Consider the following 16,053-nt stretch of genomic DNA (forward strand, 5'->3'; position numbering starts at 1 on the left):
AAAGTAAGTGCATATTAGACTGAAAATGTTTAGTGATTGTATTTATGATAATGTAATCATGTAACATTGTCTGGTTTAGATAGGAAATGTCAACAACCTATTTGTATGACCAACTCATTTGCATATCATCTCAAAGTATTTTGTTATAAAATAACAAAAGCTGTATTGATCAACCGGGGAAATGAAAATTGGGAGGGAACACAGTTAAAGCAAAGAGATCTCAGTTCAATTAAAGCATCCTTAAAGCCAGTTAAATTTAAATTTAAATTAAATTTCAATGGAATTTTATTAAAAGTTTAAAATAGTGGGCGTCTTGAATTCTAAAAGCTGGAAGGGATATCAAAAGCCATCTAGTCCAACTCTTATTGGACTGAAGTTCCTGTTTTGAAATTAAATGTAAACAAAACAATATTAGCATATGAAAATAGTATACTTCCCAGCTGGAATTAAATAGTAAAATAAAATACTCATGTTATATTAATCCCTAAGCAGATAACTCAAAGCATTTTCTTCAATAAAGTAATGCTTGTAATGCCTGACAAATAGTTTACACACATTTTTCATACTACACCAGATTCCATATTTTAAAAAATAATTTTATCTCTGGGATGTGTATGTGTTATGTTAGTATGTATGTATGTTTGTGAGTCAAAGGTAAAGAATTGAGTCCTCAGGGAAAGGGCGGTATATAAATGTAATAAAATAAATAAATAAATTTGCAGTTCAAGGATCACTCAAATCTCTCAGCCTAATTCCAAATAACCTCCACAAGCAATCAGTTAGATCTCTGGCAAAAATGATCCAACCTTCCACAGTAGCAATTTTTCTTTACAAGTAAATGGAGCAAAGAATAAATAGAACTAATAAAATATTTAGTCTTTTATTTAGATGTAAATGTTGCTTCAACCAGAGGATAAATCTTGTTGAAGCAAGTGATTGAAAGTATCAGATTATCTATTCAAAACTTTCCCCCATCTGACACCCAATATATTGGAACAAACTATCCGGAAATTGTCTCCCTACATCTGGAGGGTGCCAGATCCCAAAAGCTAATCTACTCTAGTACTGATTTCTTTATTAATTTTAATTGGTGCAGATCCATGTGAATGCTTTGAATTCACAATTAGATGCACTGATATGAACACACTTTCTGAATTAATGGGTCACACTATCCGCACAAACTACTTACTGTTACATCTCAATTATTAGTAAGTAAAAAAAAATTCTCATTCTATATAGAAGTTTGTGTTTATACAATTGCCAAGTGCTAACTATAGAATAACTTGCATGGGTCTAGTTTGGTCATATTGAACTTCAAAAGAAGAACTAACTCCTTTTGTGGATTAGTTCAAAGGACAAAAAAAAGACACAATTCCTAAAATCAGATCTTTCCTGAGAAATACAGAACTGAAAATCAAGTTCTCATTTTTAAAGACTATACAAACATGAACTGTTTGTTTATGGGAGAGTTTTTCTTTTTTTGTTTTTTGCCTCTGGTCTTTTTATCACATTCTGTTTTTTTCCTAGGTGACCTGATTCCAAATCAGAATTTGTCCACTTCTTTTATCCCACATACACTTTACCCTTACATCTGTAAAAGACTGGTATTTTGGGAGTACGAGGAAGAATTGCTTCTGAATATCATGTGAGTTTCTTTTACAGGAAGAAGATACAACTTCCTGCTAGCAGAGTACATCTATCTCTGGCTGAAAACTCCTGATTTAATCACCCGAGTCTTTGATAAAAGGATCAGAAAACAGGTGAAATGAAAGAATCTAGGGCAAAATTTCCCTACCTTGGCTGTGTTAAGATGGCTGGACCAACTCCCAGAATACCCCATGATAGCTAAGGAATTGTGGGAATTGAAGTCCACCCATCTTAAAGGAGTCAAGGTAAAGAAACTTTGAGAATTGCTTTGAATCCAACCAGACTAGGTTGCCATGTTCTATGAGAGCATCACATAATCCAATGGGCTGTCTCATGATTAGGAGGTATAGCTAGAATGATGACTCATGAAGTGATAACAAACTTCTCTTCCTAGGTTGAGTAATCCTGCTGTCTATGTACCTCAGGAATGCTTAAACAATGATATTATAACCAATACTGGAAAAAAGCATGAATGACTGGATCCCAGTTGAAACAATCACAAGGAGCCTTAGTGGGCAATCTCATTTGGGTGTGATCTCATGGTCACAAAAGGCAGAACCTGGGGGGGGGGGAAATTACCCACAATTTCCATGTGAGAATAATCCTAACTATGGCTTGGTTTTCCTTCACTTTATTTATACTTCCTTGGTGGGGAAAGGGTGTTCCTCTCAATTTTATTTATAAAAAAGTGTGTGTGTGTGTAAAAACTCCTCCATACTTTTCTAAGTCCTTCATCTCAACAGATAAAATACATATTAATAACTTAAAAAAATCAAACAATATAATAAAAAAATCTTAAACACATATGATGGATGAGTATGTGCTTGTATATGTATGTGTAGATCCACATGTGGGTGTATAATAGTATAACAATTTATTAACCCTGAAAGAAGAATATGAAATCTAGTAACTACAGTCCTTAGTGGCTGGAAGTAATCTTCTGACTACGACATTCCCCTGTAGGAACATGAATATCTGCTTGGGAGAATATGTATAAAATCCAATTTTACTTGGAATTAATTCTAGATGGCATATCCTGACACCACTGCTTGCACTTAAAAGCACATATAGACAGGAAGCCTCCAGTTTTTCCTGAGCTAGGATTTTTAAAGTATATCTTACTCTCTGTACCATTTCTCTAAAATTACATTCAGGATGTAATGAAAATAAAGAATTCCACATTTCTCCTGCCTAAATAGGTTTCTTCTTGTTCTGAACCAGCCCTCTTCTCGCACCCCTAATCAAAAGAAGAGTCTGGAAAGCGTCCAAGACCAAAAGGCTTCTGCCAAGTTTTAATTACACTGTTACAAAAATACAAGAGCTTGACTTCTCAAACGGAAAAGTTGCTTTCAGCAACCAGCCCCTCCCCAAACACTTCTTTTATAGAGAGCTCAGGGCGTGGTCTCCCTGTGCCTCCTCCCGAGGAGTCCCATAGCCTTTCTTTGTTTGTCCCTGCTCGTCTGCCTCCTGCGTCGGGCGTCCTTGAACAGGGCCAGCTGTGGGTCATCATCCTCCGCACTCTCGGGCTCACACAGCTGAGAAGAGGTTCCCGGCTGAGGACTCTGCAAAGCCTCCAAATCATCATCAGCCGGTTCGTTTCCCTCCTCCCCCACATCTGAGTCCTCCGATACATCGGACCCGGCTGTCGGACCCACAGGCTGGCCCTGAGTCACAACACTATCCCGCACCGCAGGGCCCTTCCCCCGGGTCTGCCGATCCGGATGCGGTCGGGATGGGAACTGTTCGTGAAAAGCAGTCACCAACGCAGGGGCATGAACGGCGGTCGCGTCTTCCATGTGAAGTCCTCCGGCCCGTACCCTTTCCACTCGATCAGGTACTGGAAGCGACCTTTCAGCCAGCGGGAATCCCTGATGCTGGCGACCTCGTACTCGGGGGGGCTGTCGCCATCACGAGGTCCTGATGGGGGAGGTTCCGCTTGGCGAAGTGGACAAGCCGGTTGTTCGGGGACCAACAAGGACCGATGGAAGACGGGGTGTACGCGCAGGGAACGTGGCAGAGTTAAACGATAGGCGACCGGGTTGATGACGGCCTCGACTGGGAACGGTCCAAGGTAACGGTGGTCCAGCTTCCTCGCCGGCCGAGTGGATGGTAGGTTCCTGGTGGACAACCAGACCCGATCCCCCACCGATAATGGAGGCGTATCCCTTCTCGACCGATCGGCGAACCTCTTGTAGTCGGCCTTGGCCTTCTCCAGCTGCCGTCGCACCAACCGATGGATCGCCTGTAACTCCGCCATGAATTCGTTCACTGCCGGCTCCGGTGAGTCCACGGGAGAAAGGGGGAAAAACCGAGGGTGATAACCCACATTGGCCAAGAACGGTGTCATCTGCGTGGAGGTGTGCTGCGAGTTGTTAAAGGCAAACTCGGCTATGGCCAAATAGTCCACCCAATTGTCCTGCTGCAGGTTAACGTAGCAGCGCAGATACTGCTCCAAAATGCCGATGACCTTCTCGGTACCCCCGTCGGTCTGAGGATGATGCGCGGACGAGAGGCAAACCTTAATGTCCAACGCCCGCATCAACTCCTGCCAGAAGCGGGCTGTAAACTGGGCCCCCCTATCGGAGACGACTCTATCGGGAAGGCCGTGCAGCCGGAACACCTGTTGGATGAACATGCGACTAGTGGCGCGAGCTGACGGTAAGCCGCGACAGGGGATGAAGTGCGCCATCTTGGTCAACATGTCCACCACCACAAACACTGTCGTGAAGCCGGAGGATGGGGGTAGATCCGTCAGAAAGTCCATGGACACAGCCCCCCAGGGTCTCTTGGGCGTTGGCAAAGGCTGCAGTAAACCAGGCGGGGCCCCTGTCGCTGACTTGGCCTGCCTGCATGGGACGCAGGAGGTGACATAAGACTGGACATCGTGTCGGACTCGGGGCCACCAGAATGTACGGGAGACCAGGTTCAGAGTCTTGAACAGGCCAAAATGCCCCGCAGCCGGGTTATCATGACATTGGCTGAGGACGAGTCCCCTGAGTGGCCCTCCTGGAACATAGAGCCGGTCACGATAATAAAGGAGTCCATCCGTGACCGACCAAGGCGAATCTGGCCCCACCTCTTCCTTCCGCTGAGCCACCCACGCCTCCTGCTGCTGCGCCTCCCGGATCCGAGCCCGTATATCCACCGGCTCCCGCACCGCAGCAAAAGACTCGACGGGGATCACGGTCCTGGGCGGAAGCTTGTCTTCCACTCGGGTGTACTCGGGCTTCCTGGACAGAGCATCCGCTCTCTGGTTGTGCCCGCTTGGTATGTACCGCACCCGGAAGTCAAACCTCGCAAAGAAGAGGGACCACCGGATCTGGCGTTGGTTCAAATTCCGAGCGGTCTGCAGGCTTTCCAGATTCTTGTGGTCCGTCCGGACCTCGATTTGATGCCGCGCCCCCTCCAGATGATGCCTCCAAGCCTCGAACGCCGCCTTGATGGCCAGCAGCTCCTTCTCCCAGATGGTATAGTTGCGCTCCGAGGGATTCAATTTCCGTGAGTGATACGCGCAAGGGAAAAGGGTACCGTTGGGCGTCGCTGCCTGGAGTAACACGGCCCCAATGGCAATGTCGGAGGCGTCCGCCTCCACGACAAATGGCCGTTGCGGGTCAGGATGCTTCAAGATGGGCTCCTTCATGAAGGCGTCCTTCAAAGCTTGGAACGCCTGTTGTTCGGGGGCGTTCCACTGGAACCGAGTCTTCTTCTGCAGGAGCCGGGTGAGGGGGGCTGTCAAGGCAGCAAAGCCAGGGATGAATGTCCGATAGTAGTTGGCAAATCCAAGAAGTCGCTGAATATCCTTCACGCGACGCGGGGGTTGCCAACTCTGCAACGACTCAACTTTACTCGGTTCCATGGCGATGCCCTCAGGAGAAATGCGGTGACCCAAGAAATCAATGGTCACCTGGTAGAACTGGCACTTCTCCAACTTGGCAAACAGCCGATGTTTCCGGAGGCGCTGCAGGACCTGACGGAGATGCTGATGATGCGCTTCACGCGACGGGGAGTAAATCAGGATGTCGTCCAGGTAAATCACAACAAACTGGTCCAACAGATCCCGAAAGATGTCATTCATAAAATGCTGAAACACAGCGGGGGCGTTGGTCAGGCCAAACGGCATCACCGTGTACTCGAAATGTCCATAGCGAGTACCAAACGCCGTCTTCCACTCATCACCCGGCCGAACCCTGACGAGGTTGTAAGCTCCACGCAGGTCCAGTTTCGTGAAGATCTTAGCCTCCCGGAGTCGGTCCAAGAGCTCGGGGATGAGGGGCAGCGGGTAGCGGTTACGCACCGTGATAGCGTTGAGTTTCCGGTAGTCACAGCAAAGCCGTAACTCGCCCGACTTCTTTTTGACGAAGAGCACGGGCGCAGACACTGGCGAGGACGAGGGCCGGATGAAACCACGAGCCAAGTTCTTTGTCAGGAAGTCCCGCAATGCAGCCAACTCGGGCTCCGACATGGAGTACAAACGCCCCACTGGGAGAGGCGCATCAGGGACTAGGTCAATGGAGCAGTCGTAGGGCCTGTGCGGGGGTAATTGGTCCGCCTCTGACTCGCTGAACACGTCAGCAAAGTCGGACAGTTCGGGAGGCAAGGAAACCCCTGGGGATCCCTCCACCTGGCCGGCACAGATATGGCGGGTGTGGTCCACGCACTGCAAACTTGGGAAGGTGACCAAGTTCTGAGACCAATAGATCTGTGGATCATGCGCCCGGAGCCACGCCAGTCCCAAGACCACGGGGAAGTGCAGATCCGAAGTGACGTAGAACTGAATGGCCTCCACATGGGTACTGATGGCCATACACACGGGTTGCGTGGCGGCCGTGATAGGCCCGGACAGGAGCACTCGACCATCGATGGTCTCCACAAGCATGGGCGGATCCACTGGACACTGGGGAACAGCCCATTTGGCCACAAAGGCCGAATCCATAAAGTTAGTGGTAGCCCCAGAGTCAATCAAGGCATGGACCGGAATCCCCTCTGGCTTGCCAGGGAGGATCAGTCGTGCCTCCAAAATCAAATGCCGCGGAGGTTCACAGGCACCGTCGGAACGGCGTCGCTCGGCGTGATCGTTGTGGGTCGCCCGATCTGTCACACCGTCTAGATCGGGCTCGGGCCGTTTCCCGATAGCAAAGCAGGGGACTTTCTCGGGGCAGGCTTGGTCACTGACGCCCGCTGACGCTTCTTCGGGCAAGAAGCAGCCAAATGTCCAGGGTCCCCACAGTAAAAACACAACCCCTCCGATCGTCGTCTGTCCATTTCCGTCACCGATAGACGGGACCTGGCGGCACCCAGCTCCATTGGCTCCTCCCTCTGGACTGGGGGCTCACGCACAACAGGGGCGGCAGGGGTCTGTGGGGTGGCACGGCGACTCTTACGCTGCTGCAGCCGGGCATCGATCCGCAGACAAAGATGGATCAGCCCATTCAGGTCTGAGGGAATGTCCACGCGAGCCAGCTCATCCAACATCTCCTCTGACAAGCCATCCTGAAAGGCATCCACGAGCGCAGCCTCATTCCAGGCGGAATCCTGGCTAAGCAGCCGGAAATCGCTGATATAGGCCTGTAGAGGGCGCTGACCCTGCCTCAAAGCTTTCAGGCGTCGGGTGGCCGTCTGCGCCTTAATCGGGTCCTCGTACATGAGGCGCATATGGTCACAAAACCCCCCAAAGTTATCCAACAAAGGGCTAGGCTGTGCCAACAGAGGCGTGCCCCAACGAGCTGCATCTCCCGACAGAAGGCTCAACACAAATCCCACCTTATCTCGGTCAGTGGGGAAATCAGCTGCTCTCACGCTGATATAAAGCTGGCATTGTCCCAGGAAGGCAGGAAACAGTTCTGGATTACCAGCAAATTTATCCGGCATAGCTATCTGACATTTCCTCCTGGGTGGGGGGGCAGCATGTACCTGAGCCTGCAGTTGTGCCACCTGAGTGGCCAGCAAGGTGAGTTGCTGGTTGAGCTGGGCATGCTCGGCAAGAAGCTGCTCCATCGTAGTATTAAGGGGTGGGTGGCTGAAAGCAAACTGTTCTGAACCAGCCCTCTTCTCGCACCCCTAATCAAAAGAAGAGTCTGGAAAGCGTCCAAGACCAAAAGGCTTCTGCCAAGTTTTAATTACACTGTTACAAAAATACAAGAGCTTGACTTCTCAAACGGAAAAGTTGCTTTCAGCAACCAGCCCCTCCCCAAACACTTCTTTTATAGAGAGCTCAGGGCGTGGTCTCCCTGTGCCTCCTCCCGAGGAGTCCCATAGCCTTTCTTTGTTTGTCCCTGCTCGTCTGCCTCCTGCGTCGGGCGTCCTTGAACAGGGCCAGCTGTGGGTCATCATCCTCCGCACTCTCGGGCTCACACAGCTGAGAAGAGGTTCCCGGCTGAGGACTCTGCAAAGCCTCCAAATCATCATCAGCCGGTTCGTTTCCCTCCTCCCCCACATCTGAGTCCTCCGATACATCGGACCCGGCTGTCGGACCCACAGGCTGGCCCTGAGTCACAACACTTCTCTTTGAATCTGATGAACTTTTTAAAGACTCTGATAGCAGGGGAGGGGCACAGAATATTCATTTGAACACATCCCGATCTTCGCTCCTTTCGCCGCGACCTTAAAACATTTTTATTCGAACAAGCCGGCCTGGCCTGATGGGGGATTGGTGGGGTTTTTTTATTGCTGTACTTTTGGGGTTTTTATAAATGTATTGTATTAATTGTTTTTAATGGGCAACTATTTAATCTTCTTTTAATATTTGTAACTTCGCATTTTATTCTTGCCCTGTTCACCGCCCTGAGTCCTTCGGGAGAAGGGCGGTATAGAAATATTAATAAACTAAACTAAACTAAACATTGGCTTTCTTCTTGCTGGATCCTACATGACTTAATTTTTTTCCCTTCATTGTATTTTGTCCACTAAATTATTGACTTGGTTATTGAGAATGTGTTGTGGGAAAACAAAAATACTGAAATAACTCTTGTCAGCATCTGTTTTACTGTCTTGAAGGAAAAATAGGGCTACATTTGAGTATAAGTGGATTCCCCAGTATATGTGGGGCCTGAGTAGCAGCATCTTTTCACTTTAAATTGACCCAGAGAACAATGAACTAGCTAACCCAGGGGTAGGCAACCTTGGCTGTTTTATGACCCGTGGACTTCAGCTCCCAGAATTCCTGAGCCAGTTGGCTCAGGAATTCTGGGAGTTGAAGTCCACGGGTCATAAAAGAGCCAAGGTTGCCTACCTCTGAGCTAACCAAAGCTTCCTGAGTTTCTGAGGAACACAAAACACTCCTGCTAATTATTAAATCTTTCACACCTGTCTAAAATAAGGTGTGGCTGCTCTAACAACTTCATTAAGTTTAATGACTATTAGCAGCTGCAGTTTTTTTGCCAGCTTCTAGCAATTCAGAGAAAGATGTTGGGTGCACCCAGAATGTCAACAGCATTTATTGTGAATAATTTTTCATGTATGCTAAGTCAGTCCTTCTGTTGAGTGAAAATGGCAGTAGGAACTTAAAGAGAAAATAAAAGGCGTTCAGTGGAGAACGGAATGGAATTCTGAAAATCAAGAAGTTGTTTCCATTGTTGGACAGAAGGGTGATCTTACACAGCGTGGCATGTACTTGTGGGTTCTAAGTGGGCATAAAATAAGGCAGACACCTGCTTTTGAACAGAAGCGGATAGCTCTGCCTAGCATCATCACTCCTAATGGAAGTCAGAATTTTTCAGCTATACAAAGTGACTTTTCTGAAGTCTTTTGAAACACCTTCTGATCATGACAGGTGGTCACTGCTTAATACTAATTTGGACAGAAAACTGTCATCAAGCAATGTGGTTGCAAATTGGAAAACTACATAATCATGTCATGTAGGGACAGGAGTTCCAGTAGTACGAGTTGCTGTTTTTAACTGAGACCATGGAGGTCATTAAGTGAGGAGCTCATGTGACTGCATCTTTGAGGTTTCTGCTGGCTGCCCCATTGATTTTGCTTCAGGTATGTCAGCAGGAAAGGCTGCAAATCATCATCACATGACTGTGGAATGCTGTGATGATTGGAAATGTGGACTGCCAAGACCCAGATCGCAATCACATGACCACAAGGGCTCTGTGGCAGCTAAAACATTGAGGACTGATCATAATTCCTACTTCTTTAGTGCCATTGTAACGTTGAACAGGCACTGACTGATCATCAAACAAGGATCCTTTGTGTTACAAAAGTTTGGAATTGCTTTTCAAAATAATTTAAAGCCTTTTTAACTTTAGCCTCTTACATAATGCCAGAAGTATACACCTGTCATAGCAAAACCTGCATGAGCAGGTTTTGTTCATCAATGTACCTGGTGGTTGAACATTCTCATCCCCAGGTGCGGTCAATTGGGAACACGCACAAGGTCTTGAGATGTACTGCTAGTGAGTATGGTAACAGATTATGATTACAATATGGCCAAAGCAGTATAACCATAGGAGCTAATTATAAGGGCACAGGAATAGATACAGGTAGTCCTCGAGTTACAACAACTCATTTAGTGACCGTTCAAAGTTACATCATTGAAAAAAGTGACTTATGATTATATTCCCAGTTACGGCCATTGCAACATCCCCTTGGTCATGTGGTCAAATTTGGGATATTTTGCAACTGGTTTATGACTGTTGTAGTGTCCCGGAGTCATGTGATCAGCTTTTGTGACCTTCTGACAGGCAAAGTCAATGGGAAATCCAAAATCACTTAAGAACCGTGTTACCAACTTAAAGAACTGCAGTGAGTCACTTAATGACTGTAGCAAGAAAGGTCGTAAAATGGAGCAAAACTCACTTAACAAATGTTTCACTTAGCAACATAAATCTTGTGCTCAATTGGGATCGTGTGTCAAGGATTATCTCTACAAAAATCTGTGGCCAAGACAAAGGATTCCTCCTCAAACAGTTCCAAAACATTTTGCCAAGTCAAAGGATAAAATGTTACCAGCACCCTCCATCATGTCCCAGGCTGAGAGGGTAGAAAGTGGGCCATGTGGCACACAAAGATGTATTTTAATAGAAATACGCATCTGGAAGAATTGGAGAGTAAACTAATGGAGCTCTTGCTCCTTTCTCCTCCAGCACATATCCAGGTATTAGAGCTGGAAGTGGCAGTCTCACTCTGCCTAACAGTAGGCCAGCCTTGAAACTAGTTACGTTTCCATGGCAAAGATATTCTGCTGACTGGAATTTGAATTTCATTTGGACCGCGTAGCAGAGTGAGCGCCTGTTACTCGTCCCAGCTTCTGCCAACCTAGCAGTTCGAAAGCACGTAAAAATGCAAGTAGAAAAATAGGGACCACTACGGTGGGAAGGTAACAGCGTTCCGTGCGCCTTTGGCGTCTAGTCATGCCGGCCACATGACCACGGAGACGTCCTCGGACAAGCGCTGGCTCTTCGGCTTTGAAACGGAGATGAGCACCGCCCCCTAGAGTCGGAAACGACTAGCACGCATGTGCGGGGGAACCTTTACCTTTACCTTTAGATACTTTTAACGTAATGTATGACTCTTCCTCCCTTAACATTTGTTGTCTTCTCGTTAAAGAAATTGATTCCCTTACTCTTTACATTCCAATCAACAAACCTTTTAATCAATTTAATTATACTTGCCCTCCTATAATTAAAGAATTTGGTCTCATTTTGGTTTTCCCCCCATATTTTGAGCAGACCACAAACACTGTATGCTTTACAAGTCATTTTCCCCACTGATTTTTCACTTAGCTTAATAAGCTGCATTATAAACACTCCATTTTCCTTTCCTTTACCTCTTTAATCGGAGGTCCTTATGTCAAGACTTGATCTCCTACGTCTCAAAGAATTAAATGAAGTAATCAAATTCAGCTCCTTTCAATAAAACACATTTTTATCAATCCTTCTGAGATGTACTTCATCCCAACCAGCAATCCTTCACTCATTTAACTCAAACCATAGCCTCAGATGCCACATGGTTCTCATTTATACCATCTGCCTTGCCAGTTGCACATTGGTGTAATTCTTCTTTCCCTTTCTAGTTCTTTTCTAGAACTGAATGAATGGGAAGTCCGTCTGAGCCCTTGGTGCTTGAATGTCCTTCCTAGATCTTCCAAGTAAATAATGATAAAATGGCAATTATTCTTTTCCATGTTATTTGCTCGCACGTGGGCTAGCAGGAAGAGAGGAATCTTAGGTGACATCCATGATCCTTGCTCCTGACATACAACACACTTCATAAATGGTTCCAATTAACACATATTAATTTGTCTTATTTTCTTATCTGGAAAGGTGCATTTCCTCTGCTTTTTAGGGACCCATTATCGGGGCAAGAAAATCTGATCTAACAGAAGGGAATTGTTGCAAACAGATAAAAAATATAGGGACTGCAACACTGTAAATGTCTTCAACAGATGACACATATGTGCTCTTTTCCTTAGCCTTCCCCCACTGGGATAAGTCTTCTCTTAATTTTATTTATTTACGGTAATTTATAAGCTTGTTTATTTATTTCTATAAGTCTTCTCTGAAGCAAAAAGAGAAGCACTGAAGCACACAGGCTTTGAGGCACAGGTCAGTACCATTTCCTGCCTGGTTAACACAGACAGCCAATTTTCTGTGGTAGCTGCTGTTCAGAATGGGAATTAAGATATGGTTTCTTGTTATGTGCATCCAAGTCTCTGTGGAATTGTAGTCTAGTTTGTGCCTGCTTTGGGTAAGCCTGACATCCATCATCCTGTCTCCACTTCCACACTGTCTGTTTTTTTCCCCCCTGAAGGCTTAAAACTTGTTTTTCCTAAGAAACAACCTGAAAGCCACTCCATTCCAAATCTATAACTACTACAAGCTTGCACTTGTTTAGCATGTCATGTCACTCTAGCCACTGTTGTCTGAAAACCTGGTTTATGATTAGAACATTGAACACAGCGACTCAGTTATTATGGAATTCATGGCTTAGCATGATGAATTTTGTAAGATCAAATTAAGTATCAAACTTTCTGAGGGCAGAGCTTGCAGTCTCAGTTATCCTATATTAATTCCTTAAACAGCAGCAACCATGATTACTCTTACCCGTGAAAGCCCACATTGCCCAACCTTAGACATTTGCCACATTTGTATTTATGTCCTTCCTTCACAGAAGGAACTGCTTTGTCACATTTATTTTTTCGCAGTCCTATCTTTAATTTCTGCATGCTTCCTGTTTTAACATAGTGCATGTCTTTTAAATACTTTTTAATACTTACTAAAATGCCTATTAATACCTATTTTAATATTCCTAACTATCTTTTCTGTGTATTTTTTTTTCAAGTGGGAAGCCAATTTTCCTAAATTACAACTGGGTTTTCCTGGGTCTCTGATGCAAGCCTGGAATGTATCTGTTAGAATTTTTCTGCCATCTGGGCATTTCAAAGAAGGATTATGTAAACTTAGTATAAGAATAAAAGTTTGCAGTGGGGAAACCCAACATGACCAGAGTTTTCAACCTACAAACTGTGCTGCTTTTTCAAAGTCTGCAAAATCACAGAAAAAAGGAAGTCCATTCAAGGCCAAAGTGAAAGGAGTAGTACACACCCCTCATTATAACATTTACAGGAAATGAATAATTTCGCCACCACTGAAAGAAAGAAAATCTGCATTTCCCAGAACTGCCAATATTTATGTTAACTATTGTGTGAAAATAAAATCCACAAACTCTTAAATGTGAACAAGAAAATGACATCTGGAAAGATCCCTTGGCTAACCCCTTTAACAGAATAAAAGAAATTTATAATTATTCTAAAATTGATACTCTGATCCCCTCACATGTACAAGAAGTCTTGGTATATCTACTTGGAAATCTCACACTTTACTAGTATAGAGGATCTCTAAATAAATGGACATAGAAATGTAAGCTGATTGGGAAATAACTAGACCAAATAATTAGGCTACCCAGTTGCATATAAGCATGCATAGCTAAGAGGGGAATATTTTAAAAGGTCAACACATACAGTAATTATTCACTGGAAAAATGTAACTCCACTTATCAAAGATAGAAAAACAATATATGGCAATCAATTTTTGATCATTATATGACTTCTTATGGTACTATTCAATATAAAGTATGTTAGGAAATAAGGATGTGTATTACAGGAAAGGTAAAGGTAAAGGTTCCCCTGCACATGCGTGCTAGTCGTTTCCAACTCTAGGGGCCAGTGCTCATCTCCGTTTCAAAGCCGAAGAGCCAGCGTTTGTCCGAGAACGTCTCCGTGATCATGTGGCTGGCATGACTAGACGCCAAAGGCGCACGGAACGTTGTTACCTTCCCACCATAGTGGACCCTATTTTTCTACTTGCATTTTTACGTGCTTTCAAACTGCTAGGTTGGCAGAAGCTGGGACAAGTAACAGGCGCTCACTCTGCTATGCGGCACTTGGGATTTGACCCGCCAAACTGCCGACCTTCTGATCGTGGTGGCTCAGTGGGTTAGGATGCTGAGCTTGTCAATCAGAAGATCAGCAGTTTGGCGGGTTGAATCCCAAGTGCCACGTAACAGAGTGAGCGTCTGTTACTCATCCCAGCTTCTGCCAACCTAGCAGTTCGAAACCATGTAAAAATGCAAGTAGAAAAATAGGGATCACTACAGTGGGAAGGTAACAGCGTTCCGTGCGCCTTTGGCGTCTAGTCATGCCGGCCACATGACCACGGAGTTGTCCACGGACAAGCGCTGGCTCTTCAGCTTTGAAACGGAGATGAGTACCGGCTCCTAGAGTTGGAAACAACTAGCACACATGTGCAGGGGAACCTTTACCTTTACCTTTATTACAGGAAAAGCAAAATTTAACCTTGCCTATGGCCCTGACATCATGTGCTTTTTGGAAAGTATTATGGTTTCTTATGGAGTTTGAGGAGAAAATAACTTTAATTAAGCTTGCCTGAAGAATTGTATAGATGGTACATACAACACTCTTTCACCTTTATTACTCCTGGACCTAAACATAGAGCCTTGGTGGATCAGTGGGCTAATGCCTCCTTAAGTAACACCAGCTGCCTGCAATTAGTGCAGGTTCGCATCCCACCAGGCTCAAGGTTGACTCAGCCTTCCATCCTTCCGAGGTAGGTAAAATGAGGACCCAGATTGTTGGGGGCAATTAAGCTGACTTTGTAATAATGCCGCTTGGGGGTGTGTGTGTGAAAGCCCTAATAAGCAGGAATATACATAGAATGAAGGCTACTGCTAAGCTTGTAAGCCGCCCTGAGTCTTCGGAGAAGGGCGGGATATAAATGGAATTAAAATAAAAAAAATAAAAAATAAGTGCACATTATTTTGCGGTTAGCAGAATCTGAAAACATGTCTCTGAAAGCACATTACTCTCTTTATATATAAATGGTTTATAAATGGTTACTGGCAAAAAAGATGATTAAAAAGTAGTATTATGAAATTATAGGAAGTTATAGGAATAGCAGCAGGGTGTGGTCAAAATGTAGATTCAGTTCCGTCTAGTTTTCATGTGTCATGTGCATAACACCTACCATCTTGACTTTTATTAACCGTATCTGGGAAGTTACCTCATGCCAAGTTAAAAAAAACCATTAATGTTGTCTATTAAATTTTATAAGAAGAAGTGTTTCTCATCTTCAGTTCCCTGAACTTTGAAATATTTTGTTTATATTAGTGGTTCCTTCCCATTAATAAGAAAAATATTGCTTTTTAAATGCCTTTTAAAATGTGCTTATACCTATTTAGATGACCTGATTCAAATTCACACTATTTATATAAATGTTACTTTACATGCAAAAAAAGAGGCAAAAAAGAGGGAAGAAAAATAAGCATGTATATATTAACAGGTATAAGTACTTCCATATATTAATAAAACATATTCCACCACATATATTCATCTTGGGATGTACACTTAAATTATTAACAATTATAGGGAGTTATTATTATTAACAACACTTAAATTATTAACAACAGGGAGAAATGAGACATTAAAACAGAAAGTAGTACATACAGTTCTGATTTGTAAATAGTCCTTTTTAGATTCTCAACAATAATGGTAATGATGACTTTTTCAGAAGGTTGGATAGTGGACCGCGTTTTTATGTGTGATGGGTGGTCATATAAATGTGAATAATAAATTAATAATTATTATTCCCTCAAGAACAAAGGGTTGGAATACATGTACAGATAGTCCTTGACTTACAACAGTTCACTTAGTGACCATTCAAAATTACAACACCACTGGAAAAAGTGATTTATGATCATTTTTCACAGCATCTCCATGATTATGTGATCGAAATTCAGATGCTCGGTAACTGGTTCATATCTATGACTGCTGCTGTGTCCTAATATCATATGATCCTTTTCTGCTACCTTTTCACAAGGAAAAGTCAATGGGGAAGCCAGGGTCATTTAACAATCGGGTTGCTAACTTTTCAACTGCAGTGATTCACT

Source organism: Vipera ursinii (assembly GCF_947247035.1).
Source record: "Vipera ursinii genome assembly, chromosome: 1".
NCBI lineage: Eukaryota > Metazoa > Chordata > Lepidosauria > Squamata > Viperidae > Vipera > Vipera ursinii.